Source organism: Zophobas morio, unplaced genomic scaffold (assembly GCF_036711695.1).
Source record: "Zophobas morio isolate AGI-343-1 ecotype UQ-CSIRO unplaced genomic scaffold, CSIRO_AGI_Zmor_V1 ptg000026l, whole genome shotgun sequence".
In the NCBI taxonomy this organism is placed as follows: domain Eukaryota; kingdom Metazoa; phylum Arthropoda; class Insecta; order Coleoptera; family Tenebrionidae; genus Zophobas; species Zophobas morio.
In genome coordinates this window covers 14,673,443-14,695,281 of record NW_026972131.1, presented here as the reverse complement: position 1 = coordinate 14,695,281, position 21,839 = coordinate 14,673,443, and the positions used below count along the sequence as shown (strand labels likewise).

At 31.3% G+C, this 21,839-nt stretch overlaps 1 protein-coding gene across 9 annotated transcripts in view; it reads right to left on the bottom strand.

Moving 5' to 3' along the window:
* Positions 1-17,821, bottom strand: part of LOC135136381 (Ca(2+)/calmodulin-responsive adenylate cyclase) — a 182,977-nt gene extending 165,156 nt beyond the window's left edge. For 6 of the 9 annotated variants that reach the window (XM_064065619.1, XM_064065620.1, XM_064065624.1 and 3 more), the window contains exon 1: positions 17,456-17,820. The gene's annotated coding sequence lies outside the window, so the exon portion shown is untranslated. Of the gene's footprint in view, positions 1-17,455 lie in introns of all 9 variants that reach the window. The other 3 variants (XM_064065621.1, XM_064065626.1, XM_064065627.1) reach the window with 2 other exon arrangements.
* Positions 17,822-21,839: the final 4,018 nt, after the last annotated feature.

Here is a 21,839-nt window from a genome sequence, read left to right as displayed (position 1 = left end):
CGATTTTTAGCTTCTGGAGTTTTCGATGTGTCGATTTTTTTACTTTTTCGATTTTTCAATTTTTCGATTGCTTAATCTTTCGATTCTTCGACTTCCCGGTTTTAGATTTTCTGTTTTCAATTGTCGTTTAAAATTTTTCGATTTTTCAATGTTGTGATTTCCCGATTTAGTTTCCCATTTTTAGTTTTTCTTTCATTTTTCAGTTTTTCGATATTTCAGTTTTGGGATTTTTCAATATTTCGATTCATCGACTTTTCGATTTTGACTCCTAGATTTTTCGATGTGTCGGTTTTTTTTTACTTTTTCGATTTTTAAATTTTTCGATTTCTCGATTTTTCATTTCAATTCTTCGATATTTCAATTTTTTTCCAAGTTTTCCAATTTTTCAAATGTTTCGATTTCTTAATCTTTTGATTTTTCGACTTCGCGGTCTTAGATTTTCCGTTTTTCAATTGTCATTTTGTCAAATTTTCGATTTTTTAATTTTTCAAATTTGACTTTTATAAACTCTCAATTTCAATTTCAATTCGATTTTTCAATTAATCGATGTTTTGATTTTCCCATTTCTTGACCTTCGAGTGTTTCGATTTTCCTAATTTTTTGATTTTTAAGGTTTTTGATTTTTCAATTTTTCGATTTTTTAAAGTTTCTATTTTTCGACTTCACTTTTTTGATTTTTCGATTTTTCAGTTTTTAGATATTTCAGTTTTAGGACTGTTCAATATTTCAATTCTTCGGCTTTTCTATTTTTGACTTCTGGATTTTTCGATGTGTCTACCTTGTTACTTTTTCGATTTTTCAATTTTTGGATTTTTAAATTTTAGCTTTTTCAGTCTTTTGATATTTTAATTTTTCAATATTTCTTAATCTTTCGATTTTTCGACTTCCTGGTTTTAGCTGTTCTTTTTTTGTTAATTTTTCATTCCTGATTTATCGAGATTTGATTGTTCAGGTTTTCAAGTTTTTATTTTGGCCTATTTCGGTTTCTCAGTTTTTCCAATTTTCCAATCTTTCGTTTTTTGATTTTTCCGCTTTTCCAATTTTTCAACTTTTAACTTTTTGTTTGTCGATTTCTCTATTTTTCGACTTCAACACTTTTCGATTTCTCGTTCTTTTGATCTTTCAATCTCTCAATTTTTCAATTTTTCAAAGTTTTAAGTTTTTTGATTTCTCGATTTATCGAGATTTGGATTGTCAATTTCTCAATTTATAAATTGTTCAATTTTTAACTTTTCGATTTTTCAATTTTGGCCTATTTCGGTTTCTCAATTGTTCGACTTTTCGACTCCACGATTTCTTGATCTTTTGATTATTCGATTTCTCGATTTTTCGTTATTCGGTTTTTAAATTTTAGATTTTTGAATTTTACATTTAAATTTGGCGCTTGCCTTTGGCGGTTGGGGACTCCAATGTCAATAAGGTTGGTTTTGCAAAATCAGCCCGTATGTCGCATCTATATTACTCTATGGTTCTCCGTTCTCTTCACAATTAAATTTTCTCGGCATGGAAAAACGCTATTTTTAGCCTCCTCTCAGTCGGAGCCGATTGCTTTAGTACCCAGTTTTTAATTGAGGAAGTTGTAATGAGCCCGCATTCGTTTCGTGTTGTTTCAATAAAAATCGGTAAGACACAATGACCGCCTTCTCGAAGGGAAAGATCGTCGATAGCCGCAATTTGAATGTTATCAAACCGGAAGCCGCCCGTTGATACCAATGCCGGAATATTTTTATCGCCGCAATAAACAACTAATTACACAACTAATGACTCACTAGTTGGGTGGAAATTTATTTAAATCGGCCATTCAGCGTTCCGCCGAGGTAATGAATAAAGGCCATTCGATTCAAGATCCAAAGGAAGTTGTAACGAATTTTACTCCCAGTGGGTCCGCTGACGCACTTAATCGAATCTGGTGGGAAAGCTTCATTCTTTCCTTCCTTTCATTCACTAATTGCAGCTTTCCGATGCATGGGTGCAATAAAAGCCGTCTTTTATGGCGCAGCGGAAAGTTCGAAAGCGCTATTTTTGCATAGCCGTAAAAGGGTTGTGGAAGAGGAAACTGACTTAAGTGAGATCAAAGCGAAAACCCGCTGGCCTTCGGATTAGGTGGAATCAAAGGAGTGACCCTAATCTTGTGTTGTGGTTTTTAATTTATTGGGTTAGATGGGTGTAGGCGGCGAATGTGCAATAAAACGCGATAGCAGTGTATAAATTAAGAGTAATGTATTCCGAGAGGTGGAATACATGGGATGGTCATGGGCAAATCTTCTTGCTCGCAATTACATATAGTGTGGCTCGCAGTGCGAGCGAAACGTGCCTCTCGCCCGATTTAAACCCGGAATGCGAGGCCCGCCCACGCCCCAATCCAATTTAAATTAATGCAACCGTAAACTCATGTCTACATTTATTTATTTATAAACGTGCCATTAAACCCATAACACATAATAAAACTAATTTAATTAACAGAAATCTTTACTTTCGGAAGCAGCTTTTATTGCTTGTTTATCTTATTTATAACTCTAAGCCACTTTATTTATCATAATTATCTATTAAAACCAGTTCATAGTTTCGCGAGATAAATCATAAATTTCGAGTCTGGATTTAATCCCCTTACCAAAATAAATCAATGGTAGCAGATGCAATTGAACCGTTCGCATTCTCGGGCTATTTACGCTGGAGAACGGAGAGTCAAATTTCAGCGAAATGGGGCACTGTCACGATGGTCTAGGAGAGGATCACCTTGAAATGTGGACCCAATTAGGTTACAAATACTCTGCTAAGTTACCTGAACCGGATCGCGTGGGCTTAAGTAGGTGTATAGAAGTTAATCAGTCTACTGGATTTCGGGAGTCAGGCGAATTTTGAAAAATCGCAAATTGTATTCATGTATTCAGTGTGGGCCCCCAGCAGCGCCGTCTCCAGGAAGCCACAAGTAAATTTTTGATGAGCTGTGTATTCAAACTCGCAACTGAGTACAAGTAGTGTTTTCAAGACCATTAATCTCCACCCTCGCTATAGGGAACTTGCGGTTATTGCGACTTCCCTCGAGGACGCCCCTTATCATCAATACTCGTCTTTTGCGACCGTAATTGAACAACGCAAATGTTACGATTTGAACTCGAGCGTTGCCTCAAAGTTCATCGTTGCTCATTTATCCAGCTCTCTGTCAAAACGTGTTCGGAATTCTTTACCCTCCACACACTCGCGCTGTTATTGTTTCCGACTCTTCATTCAAGTGCTTGTTATTGTCCATGAAATTACAAAACCGAACGGTCAATTTTCGAGCGAATTTGTGGAAATTTAAAAATTCAGTTTTCGTTACGTAACTGGATCGATTAGCGCTGCGAGTACATTAATGAGAAGTGGCACGGAAGACTAACAATGAATTAATCGTACATTTGAAGGTCTCGCATCGACCCTGCTCTCGATCCATTTCGAGTTGACTTTTTCGCAATTTCGGAAATAAACAAGCTGTATCTGTGCTCATAAAACAAATTGCTTTAGCAACATTCCGCTTGAAAAGAACACAGTTTAGAGCTAAGGTTCTCACAGACGATTTCGTCAGATAAAAACCAATTTGTTTTCAACAGCCCGTGGCAAAGGAGAGTTGTTCGCTAAGAAATGAGAATGAAATAGCGATGCTATCTAGAGAAATCCAGGAAATAATTTTTCAATTTTCGGTCGAAAAGTATTATTTAAACTAGAATTCCACGAGGATTTAATCGTCGCGAGCTATTTTATTAAATTCTAGCCACAGAAATTCTCGCTAGACAAGGTATAACATTCTTTTGTTTTTTTGTATGAAAAAATTATATCAATATAGATGTATCATACATCAAACTGCGGCTTTTTTCATATTCTAGAGCGCAGAGACCAGTTCAATCAATTAAAAAAATACAGTGAATTTTTGAATTTTAGATTTTTTGTTTTCTTTAATGTGTTGAGTTCTCGATCATTCGATTTTCTGAGTTTTCAGGCTTAGATTTTTTTTTTGTAGAAATACAATCACTGATTTTTTGAATATCATCGTAATAAAAACATGGTTCAGGAAAATCTTAAAATCAAAGATTTCATTAGTCTCTCTATTAGTGAGTTCTTGTGAAAAATGGTAAAAAAATACTACATAGCAGCTTATAGTCTTCTCACATTTTGACTAAAATAAGAAAATATAAGTGAGATGAAACCACGTTCTTTCGTAAGTGTCCATTGGGGACCTGAGTTGTTGTCGAAGGTAAAGAACAACGTTTTTGGACTTTTTAGACACTGCCAGTGTTAAATGATGTGCCACACTTGAGTTCAATTTTTACTTTTATTTTTCAAAAATTCGTCAAAATTTTAATAATCTGCACGTTGTCTTGTTTTCGCGCACAAGAAATGATGGAACCTGTTTTGTTAAACCATGTTGATATTAAAAAATGAAACATATGTATGATTGAAATTTTGCGTTTACCAAATCGAGTCATAGTTGGATTTAAATTTTTCTTATGCCTATAGCTGCGTCTCAACAAGTCTTTACCAAATCAGACATCGGTTGAAATTAAGTTCCACAAAGTCGTTTCATTATCACGAAAATAGAAATTCCCCACCCACCCACCCATCTTCTATTGTGTGGTCTATACCAAGAAAAAAACTCGTTGGTGCTTCTACACAGTCTTCAATAAAAAATAAGTAGTCGTAGCAGAAATAATTCAAATTTAAAATTTTTGTCTCTTCAAAATCCTCATAAATTGGAACATCACAATAAGGAAATTGAAGTAATCATCGTAAAAAAAACTCGACCTTTGGAGAAAATATTTTTTGTAGAAATACAATCACTGATTTTTTGAATATCATCATAAGAAAAACATGGTTCAGGAAAATTTTAAAATCAAAGATTTCATTAGTCTCTCTATTAATGAGTTCTTGTGAAAAATGGTAAAAAAATACTTCATAGCAGCTTATAGTCTTCTCACATTTTGACTAAAATGTGAAAATACATATAAGTGAGATGAAACCACCTTCTTTCGTAAGTGTCCATAGGGTACCTGAGTTGTTGTCGAAGGTAAAGAATAACGTTTTTGGACTTTTTAGACACTGCCAGTGTGAAATGATGTGCCACACTTGAGTTCAATTTTTACTTTTATTTTTCAAAAATTCGTCAAAATTTTAATAATCTGCACGTTGTCTTGTTTTCGCGCACAAGAAATGATGTAACCTCTTTTGTTAAACCATGTTCATATTAAAAAATGAAACATCTGTATGATTGAAATTTTGCGTTTACCAAATCGAGTCATAGTTGGATTTAAATTTTTCTTATGCCTATAGCTGCGTCTCAACAAGTCTTTACCAAATCAGACATCGGTTGAAATTAAGTTCCACAAAGTCGTTTCATTATCACGAAAATAGAAATTCCCCACCCACCCACCCATCTTCTATTGTGTGGTCTATAACAAGGAAAAAACTCGTTGGTGCTTTTAGACACTCTTCAATAAAAAATAAGTAGTCGTAGCAGAAATAATTCAAATTTAAAATTTTTGTCTCTTCAAAATCCTCATAAATTGGAACATCACAATAAGGAAATTGAAGTAATCATCGTAAAAAAAACTGGACCTTCAGAGAAAATATTTTTTGTAGAAATACAATCACTGATTTTTTGAATATCATCATAATAAAAACATGGTTCAGGAAAATTTTAAAATCAAAGATTTCATTAGTCTCTCTATTAGTGAGTTCTTGTGAAAAATGGTAAAAAAATACTACATAGCAGCTTATAGTCTTCTCACATTTTGACTAAAATAAGAAAATATAAGTGAGATGAAACCACGTTCTTTCGTAAGTGTCCATAAGGCACTTGAGTTGTTGTCGAAGGTAAAGAATAACGTTTTTGGACTTCTTAGACACTGCCAATGTGAAATAATGTGCCACACTTGAGTTCAATTTTTACTTTTATTTTTCAAAAATTCGTCAAAATTTTAATAATCTGCACGTTGTCTTGTTTTCGCGCACAAGAAATGATGTAACGTCTTTTGTGAAACCATGTTGATATTAAAAAATGAAACATTGGATTCGGATATATAGGGTGACTCAAAAAATTTAATGAACGCGCAAATTTATTTTATTGATTTAATCAGGAACTACAAAACCGAATGCTTTGAAATGTAATGTGAAAAAAAAAACATAATAGCCATGTAGTCGTCACGTTTCCGATAGCGAGGGAAGTACTGTCTAAACTCTTTAGACCAATTTTTTTGATTTTCCCATTTCTCCATTTCTCAATTTTTCAATGTTTCAGTTTGCGATTTTTTCACTGTTTCGATTCTTTCATTTTTCTTCCATTTTTAGGTTTTTCAATATTTCAAATTTTTGATATTGTGTTTTCTCGGTTTTTAAATTTTTCGATATTTTAATTTTTCAGTTTTTAAAGTTTTAGGTTTTAAGATTTCTCACTATCTCGACTTTTCGAATTTTCAGTTCCATGATTTTTCAATTTGTCGAATTTTTAAATTTTAGATTTTTTGTTTTCTTTGATGTTTTGAGTTCTCGATCATTCGATTTTCTGAGTTTTCAGGCTTGGATTTTTTTTGTTGTTCAATTCTTGGATTTTTAAAATTTTTGTTTTTTTAAATTTTCCTATTTATCAGCTTACTGTGATTTCAATGTTTTGATTTTTTGATTGTTCAATTTCTCGATTTTTTTAATTTTTAGTTTTTGATACGATTTTTTTTTCAAAAATTTTCAGGTTTTCAATTCATTAACTTTACGATACTTCAGTTTTCTTTTCGCAACAGGAAACTAAAAATATTTAACTGTTGTATTAATTGTGATGAGTTTTTTATTCATTCTCAGATCGATGGGCGGAGCCAAATTGCAAAATACGTATGTCTCTACAAAAATTTTGAACATTTTTTAAGTTTCTTGTTGTGAAATTGAGAATATGTATATCAAGAAAAAAGGGAAAAATATAAGCCCCACCCACCCACCCTATCTCAATTGTAATGGTCTTTTTTATTCGTTGTGAGACCGAGCGGCGGAGTTTAATTGCAAAATCCGTATTTCTGTACAAAATTTTACTCTTTTAAGAACATATTTCACATCGTAATTTTATGTAAAGAAATGAGGATTTTGCATCTTAGCTCCGCCCTCGGCTCACGATGAATAAAAAAAAAATCATCACAATTAAGCGGGGGTGGGTGGGCGGGGCTTATATTATGTACATTTTTTCTTAATATACAAAGTCTTCTTTTCGCAACAAGAAACTAAAAATATTTAACTATCGTATTAATTGTGATGAATTTTTTATTCATTCTCAGACCGAGGGGCGGAGCCTAATTGCAAAATACATATGTCTTTACAAAAATTTTAAACACTTTTTAAGTTTCTTGTTGTGAAACTGTGACTATGTATATTAAGAAAAAAGTGCAAAATATAAGCCCCACCCACCCACCCTATCTCAATTGTAAGGATCTTTTTTATTCGTTATCAAACCGAGCAGCGGAGTTTAACTGCAAAATCCGTATTTCTGTACAAAATTTTACTCTTTTGAGAACATATTTCACATCGTAATTTTATGTAAAGAAATGAGGATTTTGCATCTTAGCTCCGCCCTCGGCTCACGATGAATAATAAAAAAATCATCACAATTAAGCGGGGGTGGGTGGGCGGGGTTTATATTATGTACATTTTTTCTTAATATACAAAGTCTTCTTTTCGCAACAAGAAACTAAAAATATTTAACTATCGTATTAATTGTGATGAATTTTTTATTCATTCTCAGACCGAGGGGCGGAGCCTAATTGCAAAATACATATGTCTCTACAAAAATTTTAAACACTTTTTAAGTTTCTTGTTGTGAAACTGTGACTATGTATATTAAGAAAAAAGTGCAAAATATAAGCCCCACCCAATTTTTCGATTACCTGATTTTTTGATTTTCCCATTTCTCTATTTCTTGATTTTTCAATTCTTTCTTCAATTGTGATTTTTCAATTTTTCGATTTCTGAATTTTTCAATGTTTCAGTTTTGGATTTTTTCACTTTTCCGATTCTTCAATTTTCTTTCCACTTTTCAGTTTTTCAAGATTTCAGTTTTGAATTTTTTCACTTTTTCGATTTTTCAATTTTTCTTCCATTTTTCAGTTTTTCAGTATTTCAGTTCTGGGATTTTGCAATGTTTCGGGTCTTCAATTTTTCCATTTTTTAATGTTTCGATTTCTCGGTTTTTCAATTTTTCGATAGGTATTTTAATTTTTCAATTTTTAAGTTCTAGATTTTCCGTTAATTTTTTTTTGTTTTCCTTGATGTTTTGATTTGTCGATTATTCGACTTTTCAAGTTCTCGGTTTAGATTTTTTGGTTTTCCAATTCTTCGATTTTTAAATTGTTTAATTTTCGAGTGTTCAATTTTTTGATTTTTGTTTTTTTTGATTTTTTTAGTGTTTCGATTTCCCAATTCTTCAATTTTTCGATATTTTAATTTCTCAATTTTTGGATTTTTTAAATTTTACATTTTTCGATTTTACTATTCTTTGATGCTTGGATTTCTCAATTTTTCAAGTTTTCAATACTCATTTTTTCAGGAGTATTGAGAACTTTTCAATTTCTGGATTTTCAATATTGCAAACACAAATTTTCGTCCACCCAAACACGAGAAAACGCAATCATGCTTTCGCCGTAATTACGTGAGTTTATAACTTTTATCGAAAAGTGCATCTGCCATATATACAATTTTTTTCCATCACTAATCACCTTCTCCACAAATTTTACCTACGACACCACCGATTTACGAGTAAAATATTTTGCGCATGATGAACACGACCAAGGGCAATTACGCCCAAGCACGCGTCGCAAATTTCAAAAACTTGCTTAAAATTCCCCGCATTTTTCCTCCGAGTCGCTTTACCAACACCCTGTAAGTAATTCGTTGTTATATTTTTAGTATCATAGTATCCATTCCTCTTTAAATGCAAATCCCGGTATCTCGTTTTAATTTTGCCTCCCCATCTTTACTTTACGACTTTTTTAATCCCCGATACGTGTTTAATAGAAGTTGGCCCCTGGAGGCACACGTTCACTACGGTTATTGCCCATCAAATGAGTATTCCGGGATTACGAGCAAGTCTAACTAACTATACAATGAAAAAATATGACTAATGCGGAAGACTCGTGTTGCACTTTTCCAATTTCAAGCAGAGACACATGACTCCGTGCAGCGACAGTGATTAAGTGATTTAGTCGCGACGTTCGGCCATTCGTTCACAGGAAGTGTCTGAGTCTAAGTCGGATTAAATTCCGGCTAAGCGATGTGACAATTTTACAACATGCAGGAACTCTAGTCCCAAACACAATCGAATAAACCCGTGTTTTCGGGAACATCGCGTGTCTGCAGAAGCTCGTCTTCCGCTTTAAAATTTTAATGAAATTAGCATTCCATCCTTGCCGTTGTTGACAATTTTCATCAAACAAAAATAAACTTATGAATGCTGCGGTTGAGGAAACCTTTAAATTAAACATGCCAATAAACTGTTCAGGGGTCAGTGATTTTAAACATACACAGGATCATCGGCAGTGTATAATTTAATAAACAAATAAGCACCTGCTATATTCGAACCCGGACTGGGTATAAAAATTGTGAAATAATTTCGCGGGTTGGGAAAAGGTGACTTTTGCACGTTTTCTGCGTTCTTAAACAGGATCTGCGATATGGTGTTAATTCTAATGGTGCAAGGTTAATGATGCCTGGCACAATCAGTAAAATTTAATGTGGTGAAGTTGAAATGTCACGAATGCATGAAGTTTCCCAAGGTGTGAGAATGGTGCCAAAATTTATTCGTTTGGCACAGATTGTGACAATGGAAAAATGCAGACTTATAATTATATATTGCACCGGAACAGATGGTGTGGTTTCAATTTTAAAATGTTTTCACACCTACGCAGGCAAATATTTTAAACTAATAGCGTCAATAAATATGAACAAGAAGAAACGGATCGGAATCGCGATTTGAAAACTTTAATCTATATTGGATAAAAAATGAAAATAAGAATAAATTTAAGTTTTTAAAAATTCCAAAGATTCCATAGAAACTAGAAATTCAGAATTGACAGAGATCCTATCTATTCTATAGACTATAGAAATTTTGACCATACCAAGGACTCTAAATAATACAGATTCTCAATTTTCTAAGAATTTTAAAGATTCTAAGGATTTAAGAATTCCAAGGTTTTTAAAGATTCTAGAGATTCCAAACCTCCACAATCAAACAAGTTTTAAATTCATTTCTACAGGTTGAAGATTCTAAAGTTTCCAAAAATTCCATGGAATCTGCGGATTCAGTGTCCAGAAACTCCGAAGATTCTAAATTTTCTAAGAATTGTAGAGCTTCTAAATGTTTTAGGACTCTAAAATTTCTAAAAAATTCCAGACCTCCACAATCAAACAAGATTTAAACTCATTTCTACAGGGTGTTGTTTAAAATATGCTACTTATTTATAACTTTCAAATAACACATTATATTTAAGCGGATTAAGGAATGTTTTTCAGTAATTCCAAATATTTCAAAAATTCCAGAGGTTTCAGAAACTTCAAAGATTTAGAAGATTTCTGAGATTGCAAAAATTTTTGGAACCTCAGGATTCCTGAAATAGGTTAGGATTTCAAGAATTCCAGAGGCTTCAAGTTTTTAAGATTCCAAAGATTCCATAAAATCTATGGAGATTTAGAGTTTCTAGAAATTCTAAAGTTTCTAAAGGATTTAAAGATTTCTAAAATTTTTGGGATTGTAAGGATTTAAAGATTCTAAAATTTCTAAGGATTAGACCTCCACAATCAAACAAGATTTAAGTCCATCTCTACAGCGTGTTGCTTAAACAAAAAGTGCAACTAGTAACTTTCAAATAAATGTGCATATTTAAGCGCGTTAAGGAATTTTTTCAGTAATTTCAAAAATTCAAGAGGTTCAGAAATATCAAAGATTCTAAATATTCCAAAGATTCCAGAAATTTTTGGAATCTGGGAATTTACTGAAATTACAAAATTGTTAGTTTCTGATTGGACTAGGCGTCCACAATCAAACAAGGTTTAAATTCATCTCTACAGGGTGTCTAAAAAATGCAACTAATTTATCACTTTCAAATGAAACGTATATATTTAAACGGTTTAGGAATGTTTTTCAGTAATTCCAAATGATAAAAAAAATGCGATGATTCTATAAATTTTTGGAACCTCAGAATTTGGTGAAATCCTAAAAAATTCCAAAAGATTCCAAAGATTCGATAAACTCTAGAGTTTCAGAGTTCGCAGATATTCTAAAGTTTGTAAAATTTTAGGAATTCGGAGGATTTAAAGATTTCAAAATTTCTAAAGATTCGACTTCCACAATCAAACAAGGTTTAACCTCATTTATACAGCGTGTTGTTAAAAAAAAATGCAACTAGTTTGTACTTTAAATGAAACGTGCATATTTAAGCTCGTTAATGAATTTTTCAGTAATTCCAAAAATTTCCACAATTTTAGAGGTTTTCAAAAAATTCAAAGATTCTAAATATTCCAAAGCTTTCCAAAATTTCACAAATTTTTGGAATATTGGAATTTATGAAATTCCAAAATTGTTAGTTTCTGATTGAACTAGACCTCAACAATCAAACAAGATTTCAACTCATCTCTACAGGGTGTCTAAAAAATTCAACTAGTTTGTAACTTTCAAATGAAACGTGTATATTTCAGCGCATTAAAGAATGTTTTACAGTAATTCCTAATATTTCAAAAATTCTAGAACTTTCAGAAACTTCAAAGATTTCGAAAATTTCAGAGATTGCAAAGGATCAAAAAAATGCGGGGATTCCACAAATTTTTGGAACCTCGGGATTGGCTGAAATTCTAAAAATTTCAAGGATTCCTGAAATTGGTTGCATGGATTTCAAGGATTCCAGAGGTTTCAAAGATTTTAAAGATTCCATAAAATATAGAGATTTAAAGTTTCCAGAAATTCCAAAATTTCTAAAGGTTTTATATTTTCTAAAATTTTAGGGATTCTAAGGATTTAAGAATTTCAAAGTTTTTAAAAATTCTAGACCTCCACAATCAAACAAGATTTAAACTCATTTGTACAGGGTGTTGTTTAAAAAATGCAACTTTCAAATGACACATACATATTTAAGCATATTAAGGAATGTTTTCCATAATTCAAAATATTTCCAAAATTCAAGAGGATTTAGAAATTTCAAGTATTTCGCAGATTTCAGAGACTGCAAATCCTTAGGATTTGGTGAAATTCTAAAAATTTCAAGGATTCCTGAAATTGGTTGTAAAATTTTCGAGGATTCCAAAGTTTCAAAAATTTTTAAGATTCCATAAAATCTACAGATTCAGAGTTTCCAGAAATTCCAAAGTTTCTAAAGATTCTAAATTTTCTAAGAATTTTAAGGATAGCAACTTCAGGATTTGGTGAAATTCTAAAAATTTCAAGGATTCCTGAAATTGGTTGTAATATTTTTTGAAAAGATTCCAGAAATTTCAAAGATTTTAAAGAATCCATAAAATCTAGAGATTCAGAGTTTCCAGAAATTCCAAAGTTTCTAAAAATTCTAAATTTTCTAAGAATTTTAGTAATTCTAAGGATTTAACGATTCTAAAGGTCCTAAGAATTTTTAAGGATTTAAGAATTCCACAGTTTTTAAAGATTCCTCCACAATCAAACAAGATTTAAACTTATTTCTACAGGGTGTTGTTTAAAAAATGCAACCCCCTAGTTTGTAACTTTCAAATGACACATATATGTTTAAGTGCATTAAGGAATGTTTCTGAGTAATTCAAAATTTTTCGAAAATTTTAGAGGTTTCAGAAACTTCAAATATTTTGAAGATTTCAGAGATTCCAACCTTAGGTTTTGGTGAAATTCTAAAAATTTCAAGGATTTTAAAGATTCCTAAGATTCCATAAAATATAGAAATTCAGAGTTTCCAGAAATTCCAAAGTTTCTAAAAATTCTAAATTTTCTAAAAATTTTAGTAATTCTGAGGATTTAACGATTGTAAATTTTCTAGAGGTTTCAGAAACTTTGAATATTTCGAAGATTTCAAGGATTTCTGAAATTGGTTGTAAGTTTTTCGAAGATTCCAGAAGTTTCAAAGATTTTAAAGATTCCACAAAAGCCACAGATTCAGAGTTTCCAGAAATTCCAAAGTTTCTAATGATTCTAAATTTTCTAAGAATTTTAGTAATTCAGAGGATTTAAGGATTCTAAAGTTCCTAAGGATTTTAAGGATTTCTAAGGATTTAAAAATTCCAAAGTTTTGAAAAATTGTAAAGATTCTAGACCTCCACAATCAAACAAGATTTACACTCAATTCTACAGGGTGTTTAAAAAATGCAACCACCTAGTTTGTAACTTTCAAATGACACATATACGTTATATTTAAGCGCATTAAGGAATTTTTTTCAGTAATTTAAAATTTTCATAAATTCTAGAAGTTTCAGAAACTTCAAAAATTTCGAAGATTTTAGAGACTGCAACTTCAGAATTGGATAAAATTCTAAAAATTTCAAGGATTCCTGAAATTGGTTGCAAGATTTTCGAGGATTCCAGAAGTTTTAAAGATTTTAAAAATTCCATAAAATCTAGAGATTCAGAATTTCCAAAGTTTCTAAAGATTCTAAATTTTCTAAGACTTTTAGTAATTCTGAGGATTTAAGGATTCTAAAGTTCCCAAGAATTTTAAGGACTCTAAGGATTTAAGGATACCAACGTTTTTAAAGATTCTAGACCACCACAATCAAAGAAGATTTAAACTCATTTCTACAGAGTGTTATTTAAAAAATGTAATCACCTAATTTCTAACTTCCAAATGGCACATATATATTTAAGCGCATTAAGGAATCTTTTTCAGTAATTCAAAATATTTCAAAAATTCTAGAGGTTTTAGAAATTTCAGGATTTGGGGAAATTCTAAAAATTTCAAGGATTGCTGAATTAGTTGTAAAATTTTAAAGGATTCCAGAAGCTTCAAAGATTTTAAAGATTCTATAAAATCTGGAGAATCAGAGTTTCCTGAAATTCCGTAGTTTCTAAAGATTCTAAATTGTCTAAAAATTTTAAGGATTCTAAGGATTTAAGAAGTCCAAAGTTTTTAAAAATTCTGAAGATTCTAGACCTCCATAATCAAACAAGATTTAAGAGATTCACAGCTTCCAGAAATTCTAAAGTTTCTAAAGATTCTAAATTTTCTAAGAATTATAGTAATTCTAAGGATTTAAGGATTCTAAAATTCCTAAGAATTTTAAGGATTCTAGGGATTTCAGAATTACAAAGCTTTGAAAGATTCTAAAGATTCTAGACCTCCACACTCAAACAAGATTTAAACTCATTTCTACAGGGTGCTATTTAAAAAATGCAATCACCTAGTTTGTAACTTTCAAATGACACATATATATTTAAGCACATTAAGGAATTTTTTTCAGTAATTCAAAATATTTCAAAAATTCAAGAGGTTTCAGAAACTTCAAATATTTAGAGATTTTAGAGATTGCAACCTCAGAATTCGGTGTAATTCTAAAAATTTCAAGGATTCCTGAAATTGATTGTAAGATTTTCGAGGATTCCGGAAGTTTCAAAGATTTTAAAGATTCCAAAGATTCCATAAAACAGAGATTCAGAGTTTCCAGAAAATCCAAAGTTTGTAAAAATTCTAATTTAAGGATTCTGAAGTTCCTAAGAATTTTAAGGTTTCTAAGGATTTAAGAATTCCAAAGTTTTTAAGATCCTAAAGATTCTCAACGTTCACAATCAAAGAAGATTTTTACACTCATTTCTACAGGATATTGTTTAAAAAATGCAAACACCTAGTTTGAAACTTTCAAATGACACATATATATTTAAGCGCATTAAGGATGTTTTTTCAGTAATTCAAAATATTTCAAAACTTCTACGGGTTTCAAAATTTAAATATTTCGAGATTTCAGAGATTGCAACCTCAGGATTTGGTGAAATTCGAAAAATTTCAAGGTTTCCTGAAATTGATTATAAGATTTTCGAGGATTCCAGAAGTTTCAAAAATTTTAAAGAATCCATCAAATCTAGAGATTCAGTTTCCAGAATTTCCAAAGTTACTAAAGATTCTAAATTTTCTAAGAATTTTGGTAATTCTAAGGAGTTAAGGATTCCAAAGTTTATAAATATTTTAAGGTTTCTAAGGATTTAAGAATTTCAAAGTTTTTAAAGATTCTGAAGATTCTAGACCTCCATAATCAAAGAAGATTTAAGAGATTCAGAGTTTCCAGAAATTCTAAAGTTTCTAAAGATTCTAAATTTTCTAAGAATTTTAGTAATTCTAAGGATTTAAGAATTGTAAAATTCCTAAGAATTTTAAGGATACGTTATATTTAAGCGCATTAAGGAATTTTTTTCAGTGATTCAAAATATTTCAAAAATTCTAGAGGTTTTAGAAACTTCAAATATTTCGAAGATTTCAGAGATTGGAACTTCAGGATTTGGTGAAATTCTAAAAATTTCAAGGATTCCTGAAATTGGTTGTAAAATTTTTGACGATCCCAGAAGTTTCAAAGATTTTAAAGAATCCATAAAATCTAGAGATTCAGTTTCCAGAAATTCCAAAGTTACTAAAGATTCTAAATTTTCTAAGAATTTTGGTAATTCTAAGGAGTTAAGGATTCCAAAGTTTATAAATATTTTAAGGTTTCTAAGGATTTAAGGACTCCAAAGTTTTTAAAGATCCTAGACCGCCACCATCAAACAAGATTTAAACTCACTTCTACAGGGTGTTGTTTAAAAAATGCAACCATCTACTTTGTAACTTTCAAATGACACATATATATTTAAGCGCATTAAGGAATGTCTTTCAGTAATTCAAAATATTTCAGAAATTCTAGAGGTTTCAGAAACTCTAAATATTTCGAAGATTTCAGAGATTGCAACCACAGGATTTGGTGCAATTCTAAAAATTTCAAGGATTCCTGAAATTGGTTGTAAGATTTTCGAGGATTCCAGAAGTTTTAAAGATTTTAAAGATTCCATAAAATCTTGAGGTTCAGACTTTCCAAAAATTCCAAAGTTTCTAAAAATTCCAGACCTCCACAGTCAAAGAAGATTTAAGCTCATCTCTACAGAGTGTTGTTTAAAAAATGCAGCTTTTAAATGATGCGTACATGTATATAATTTCAAAGATTCTAAATATTTCAAAGATTTCCAGAATTTCAAATTTTCGAAATCTTGGGATTTACAGAAATTCCAAAACTGCTGGGTCCTGATTCGATTTTTACAATTATATGGCGGTAAACCTCGCCTGCGGCTCGATCTCAACACCAATCTGTAAACCGCTTGCAAAAAACTGAAGACTTCATTCTTGTACGCATACGATAGTCAAGCTCTAGATTGAACGTTCTTATAAAAAAGGTCGAGCCGCAGGCGAGCGTAGAAAGAACGATGTATGTATCGAACATTATTTCAAACGAACCACGTGTTGCTGGCCATATATCCAAAATGTTAAAACGAACAAATATTTTAAAACGAACAAATATTTTAAAACGAACAAATATTTTAAAATTGGCAACAGATTTTACAAAATACGACAATAAATCTCATTCACAGCTCGGTTTAAAGCGGGATTCGAGCCGAAGGCGAGCGTGTCGAAAAATACTACAATGGAAAAATTGAGAACACGTCAATGAAGCGACTCAGTGAACTTCCAGCGTCCAGACGGGTCCATTTACGAATTTAAATTTAAAAACCGGTAAAATTAGCGACTGTGGGTCAGGAGTGCCAAACAAATTTAGAAGTTCTTTCTATCACATAGGAAGCATGTGATGGCTAGACCAAGGTAGCAAAACACCATGTATAAAAACATTACCAACACAATAAATCAAAAGTTATTGATTTTAACAATATAAAAATAACTAATTTACCTGGCAGCAACATCTTTAATTTCGAAAAAGAACACAACAATGGAACTGATGAGTACACTTATTAAAAAAAGTGAAAAAAGTGACACTGTTGACATTTGAGCACAGCCGGCTCGATTTCAACAGTTAGCAAACTCCGTCAAAATTTATCGAATTCGGCTTGATTAAACCCTCAAACCACACCGTGTTTGCCATGTTCGTTAAGAAAATATTGTCTGTAAGTGAAGTCTGGTAATCGACGTCTATCGATTCCATCGATCCTTCCAACCCCGACATCGTCTGGGGATCGCGTTAAGTAAATTACATTTAGTCGTCTGCATACAAATGATTGTCTTCATTGCCCGATCTGCGATTAAAATCCGGGATTACGCCGACTTTTAATTCTTAGGGTGTCCTCCTTAGTCAAATAGTCGTCCGACCGAAACCGGTTCCCTCGAAACTAAGAATGAAATTTATGTTTATTAATAAGAGTTATTAGTGATGTCACCGTCACCGAACATCCATTCCGGCGCTTTTTCCAACCGCTAATAGCGTGTTTATTTTACATAAAAAAAACTCGAAAAACACAAACCTTTACTTCATGCTGCCTAATCCGCGCTCCTCATGCAAGGGAATCCGTGGAGCACATGACAGAAGAGAAGAACGCAGGGGGTGGGTCGAACCGAAAAGAACAATTCATTCACTAATTTTACAACACCCTAGGCTTTAACGACGTCACGTGTGGGATTTAGAACTTTTGATCACTGAAGGTGGGCGTCTTTGGCGTTCGGGGACGGTTTTCTCGCGGCAGACGCTCACGGTTTAGGAGTTTTTCGCGATTTTCATAGCTTTTTGGTTGGAAGACAAAGAACAGACTACGCGAACCGGACAGCTAGTGTGGGCAACTGCTGACAAAAACAAATGTTGATGTTACAAGAACCCGATCAGACTCCGTGGGGCAGACAGAGACGGAGGCGGCGCAAGCGCGGGGGTGTCAGCCGTGATGGGTGACTTTGACGGCTCACTCTGGCGCCACCTATGCAACCCGCACGAAACCACCTACAGGAAACTACTCCAACATTCAAACATTGTTTAAGTACATTATAGTTGGACAACCTATACGAAAGGGGGTAAAAATAGTCCGTAAGCACGTGATGTCGATAAGGTAGTAAACGGACGTATTAATCAGTACGTTGTATGTACGGGGAGCAGTCACAAAATAAGCAAACGTACGTGTTGAAGACTTTACTGTAATATATGTATATGTAGTGCATACCTGTTTCAAGGTTAAGGTAACAAAAATTTAATATTATCGCGGTATACCTATTATCCATGAACTGCATGGCTAACAAATATGCGTCCCTTCGTCCACTTTAAAGGTATACGAAATTAAACGACCACTACTTTAATTAATAAGTAACAAGTCATCTAATTTGCCTCCAGAATAACTATGGATTATCATCAAACTATGAACACCAAATTAATTCAATATGAACATCTTCTTACGTATTTTTTTTATTAACAGTAGTCAAATCATTAAATACATATTATTTTTGAAACTAAAATGCATTTTATACTAAGATTGTATCACAAAATATTCATCACCATTTAAATATATACGATTTAGACATCAAGAAATAAATTTAAAATTGCAAAAATTATACTAAAACAGCCTTAAATGTGTCTTGTATGTACGTGCTTATCAGTATGTAGGCATTTTAACGCACAGCAATAATCATTCTTGATGAGTAATGACTGATGACTACTGTAACACAGTAAATCCTCGAAATCGAAAATTTAAAACACTGAAAAATTCAAATATGGGAAAATTGTAAAATCGAGAAATAGAAACATAAAAAAATCAAAAAAATTAAAATTGGAAAATCTAAAATTTAAAAATCGAGAAATTGAACAATCGGTTAATTCAAAAATCGAAACATCGAAAAATTGGAAAATCGAAAATTTAAAAATTCCGAAAATTGAAAAATTGAAATATAGAGAACTGAAGACTCAAAAAATCGAAAAAAATTAATAATTTCAAAAATTGAAAAGTTAAAATTGAGAAATCGAAAAACTGAAAAATCACAAAATTGAACGAAATATCAAAAAATTAGGCAATTAAAAAATTGAGAAACAAAAAAGTCAAAAAAGCAGAGTCTAAAAATCGCAAACTTAAAAAATCGAAAAATTGAAAAATCAAAAACCTGAATAATCGAAAAATTGAAGAACTGAAGAACTGAAAAATCGAAACTTTAGGAAGTGGAGAAATGGGAATATAAAAAAATTGATTAATTGAGAAATCCGAAAACTAAAAATTCAGAAACGTCAAAATTTGAAAAATAAAAAAATATTGAAGAACTAAAAAATCGAAAAATCTAAAAATTTAAAACATTGAAAAGTTAAAATATCCTAAAACTGAAAAATGGAGAACTCAAAAATAAAAAAAAATAAAAATCTAAAATTTAATAATCGAAAAACTGAAAAATCAACGAATCGAGAAGTCGAGAATTTAAAAAATTGGACAATGGAAAAATCGGATAAATCAAAAATCGAAACATCGAAAAATCGAGAAACCGAAAAGCAAAAAATCAAAAAACCAACAAATCGAAAAATCGAAACATTGTAAAATTCAAAAATTGAGATATCGAGAAATCGAAAAATCAAAAGACAAAAAAAATCGAGGAGTCGAAAAATCGAGTAGTCGAAAAATCAAAAAATTGAGAAACCGAAGTAGGCCAAAATCGAAAAATCGAAAACTTAAATATGGAAAAATTCATAAAGCGAGAGATTGAATAATCAAAACATCGAAACATCCGAATCTCAATAAATTGAAATGTCAAAAAATTTAAACATTCGTAAATTAAAAAAATTGAAATATAGAACTGGAAACTCGAGAAACTGAAAAATCTAGAAATTTAAAAATTAAAATATGAAAAAGTTGAAAAATTGAGAAATTGAAATAAAAAACAAAAAACTGACCCCAAAAATAAAAAATAGAAAAATCTAGAAGTCGAAAAATGAAAGAATCGAAGTATTGAAAAATATCAAAACTGAAAGAAATATCCAAAAATTGAGAAATCGACAAACCAATAAAGCGAAGTCGAAAAATCGAAGAATTGAAGAACTGAAAAATCGAAACTTTGAGAAATGGGAAAATCAAACATAGATTAATTGAGAAATCAAAAAACTGAAAATTTAACGCAATAATTTGAAAAATTGAAAAATTTAAATACTGAAGAACTGAAAATTCAAAAAATCGAGAAATCGAAAAAACTAAAATTTAAAACAATGAATAATTAAAATATCGCAAAACTGAAGAATCGAGAGATCCAATTCAATTTAAAAAATTGAAAAATCGGGGCATTGAAAAATTGGAAAATCCAGAAATTGAAAAGCTCAAAAGAAAAAAATCGAAAAACCGAGAAATCCAAAAATCGAAACATCGAAAAATTCAAAAACTGAGACTTCGAGAAATCGAAAAATCGGAGGATCGAGAAATTGAGGAGTCGGAAGCCGAAAAGGAAAGTTAAAAATTGAAAAATTGAGAAATTGAACAATCAAAACAACGAAACATCTGAATTCGACAAATTGAGAAATTAAAAAATTGAATAATCGAAAAATTTTAAAAAAGAAAAACTGGAAAATCGAAAATTAAAATTCAAAAAATCGAAAAATTGAAAAACTGAAATATAGAAGAACTGAAAACTCGAGATACCGAAAAACCTAGAATTTTAAAAAATGAAATATTAAAACATCGAAAAGTTTAAAAATTGAGAAATCGAAGCATTAAACAGTCCCAGAATTGAAAAATCTAAAGCTTACAATAAATTGAAAATCCAAAAAGAAAAAATGCGAGAAATCAAAAAAAATCCATCATTTCAAAAATCGAAAAGTCGAAAAATTGAAATATTGAAAAATCTCATAACTGAAAGAAATATTCAAAAAATTGAGAAATTAAAAAATTGGAAAATTGAGAAATCGAAAATCTAAAAAAGCAAAACTGAAAAATCGTAATCTTAAAAAATCGAAAAATTGAGGAATTGAAGATGTGAAAAAACGAAACTTAAGGAAATCCAGAAATGGACAAATAAAAAAAATACTTTAGAAATTGGCAAACTGAAAATTTAGAAACGTGAAAATTTGAAAAATTGAAAAATCGAAATATTTAAAAACCGTAAAATTGAAGAGGACAAAAATTGAAAAATCGTATCATTGAAACATCGAAAGATTGAGAAATCGAAAAGTAAAAAAATCAAGAAATAGAAAATTTAAAGAATGGAGGAATCGGAAAAGCCCAAAATTGAAATATTGAAAAATTGAGACATTTGAAGTTGAAAAATCGAGAAATCGACAAGCCGAAAAATCCCAATAGCGTATTTAGATATAAATCACAAGATCAGGACTATTCTACTTTTTAAAATTTAAATAAATAACATTATAAATTGGAAAATGTTGATTTTTTTTTCCAAAAATCTTGACGTCTAAGGCAAAAACTCGACACGGATGCATAAACCGTAAACGGAGCGAAACTACAATTTTACTATTGTAAAATTTGGAGATTGCGTCATTTCATTGTTCGTGACAAATTTTGGAGAGTGTAATTTGATAATACAATTTGAAATGTAAATTTTGTCATTCGGGAACATTATGTATTAAATCGTTAAGATGTTCAAGAACTTTGTTCACTTATTCGTTGTAAAGTCCAATGGTCGAAATGGGTTAGTTCTTCGTAGTGGATGTGTATCACATCAACTCTAACGAATATCGGTTTATAGATAAATCGCTTAAAGCCAATATTGGCCTGAGTGTGCTTTGGTCTGTAGATCAAACAAGTTCTCAGGCGACGAAAAATTGCATGTGGAGGGAGACTTCGGATTACAAATCGTGCCAAGAAAGACATATTTGGGAGAGATGGATTTTCAGGTGCTTGACTAACGGTAATTTTAAATTGTTTGCTGTCGATCGCGAAGTGAAGA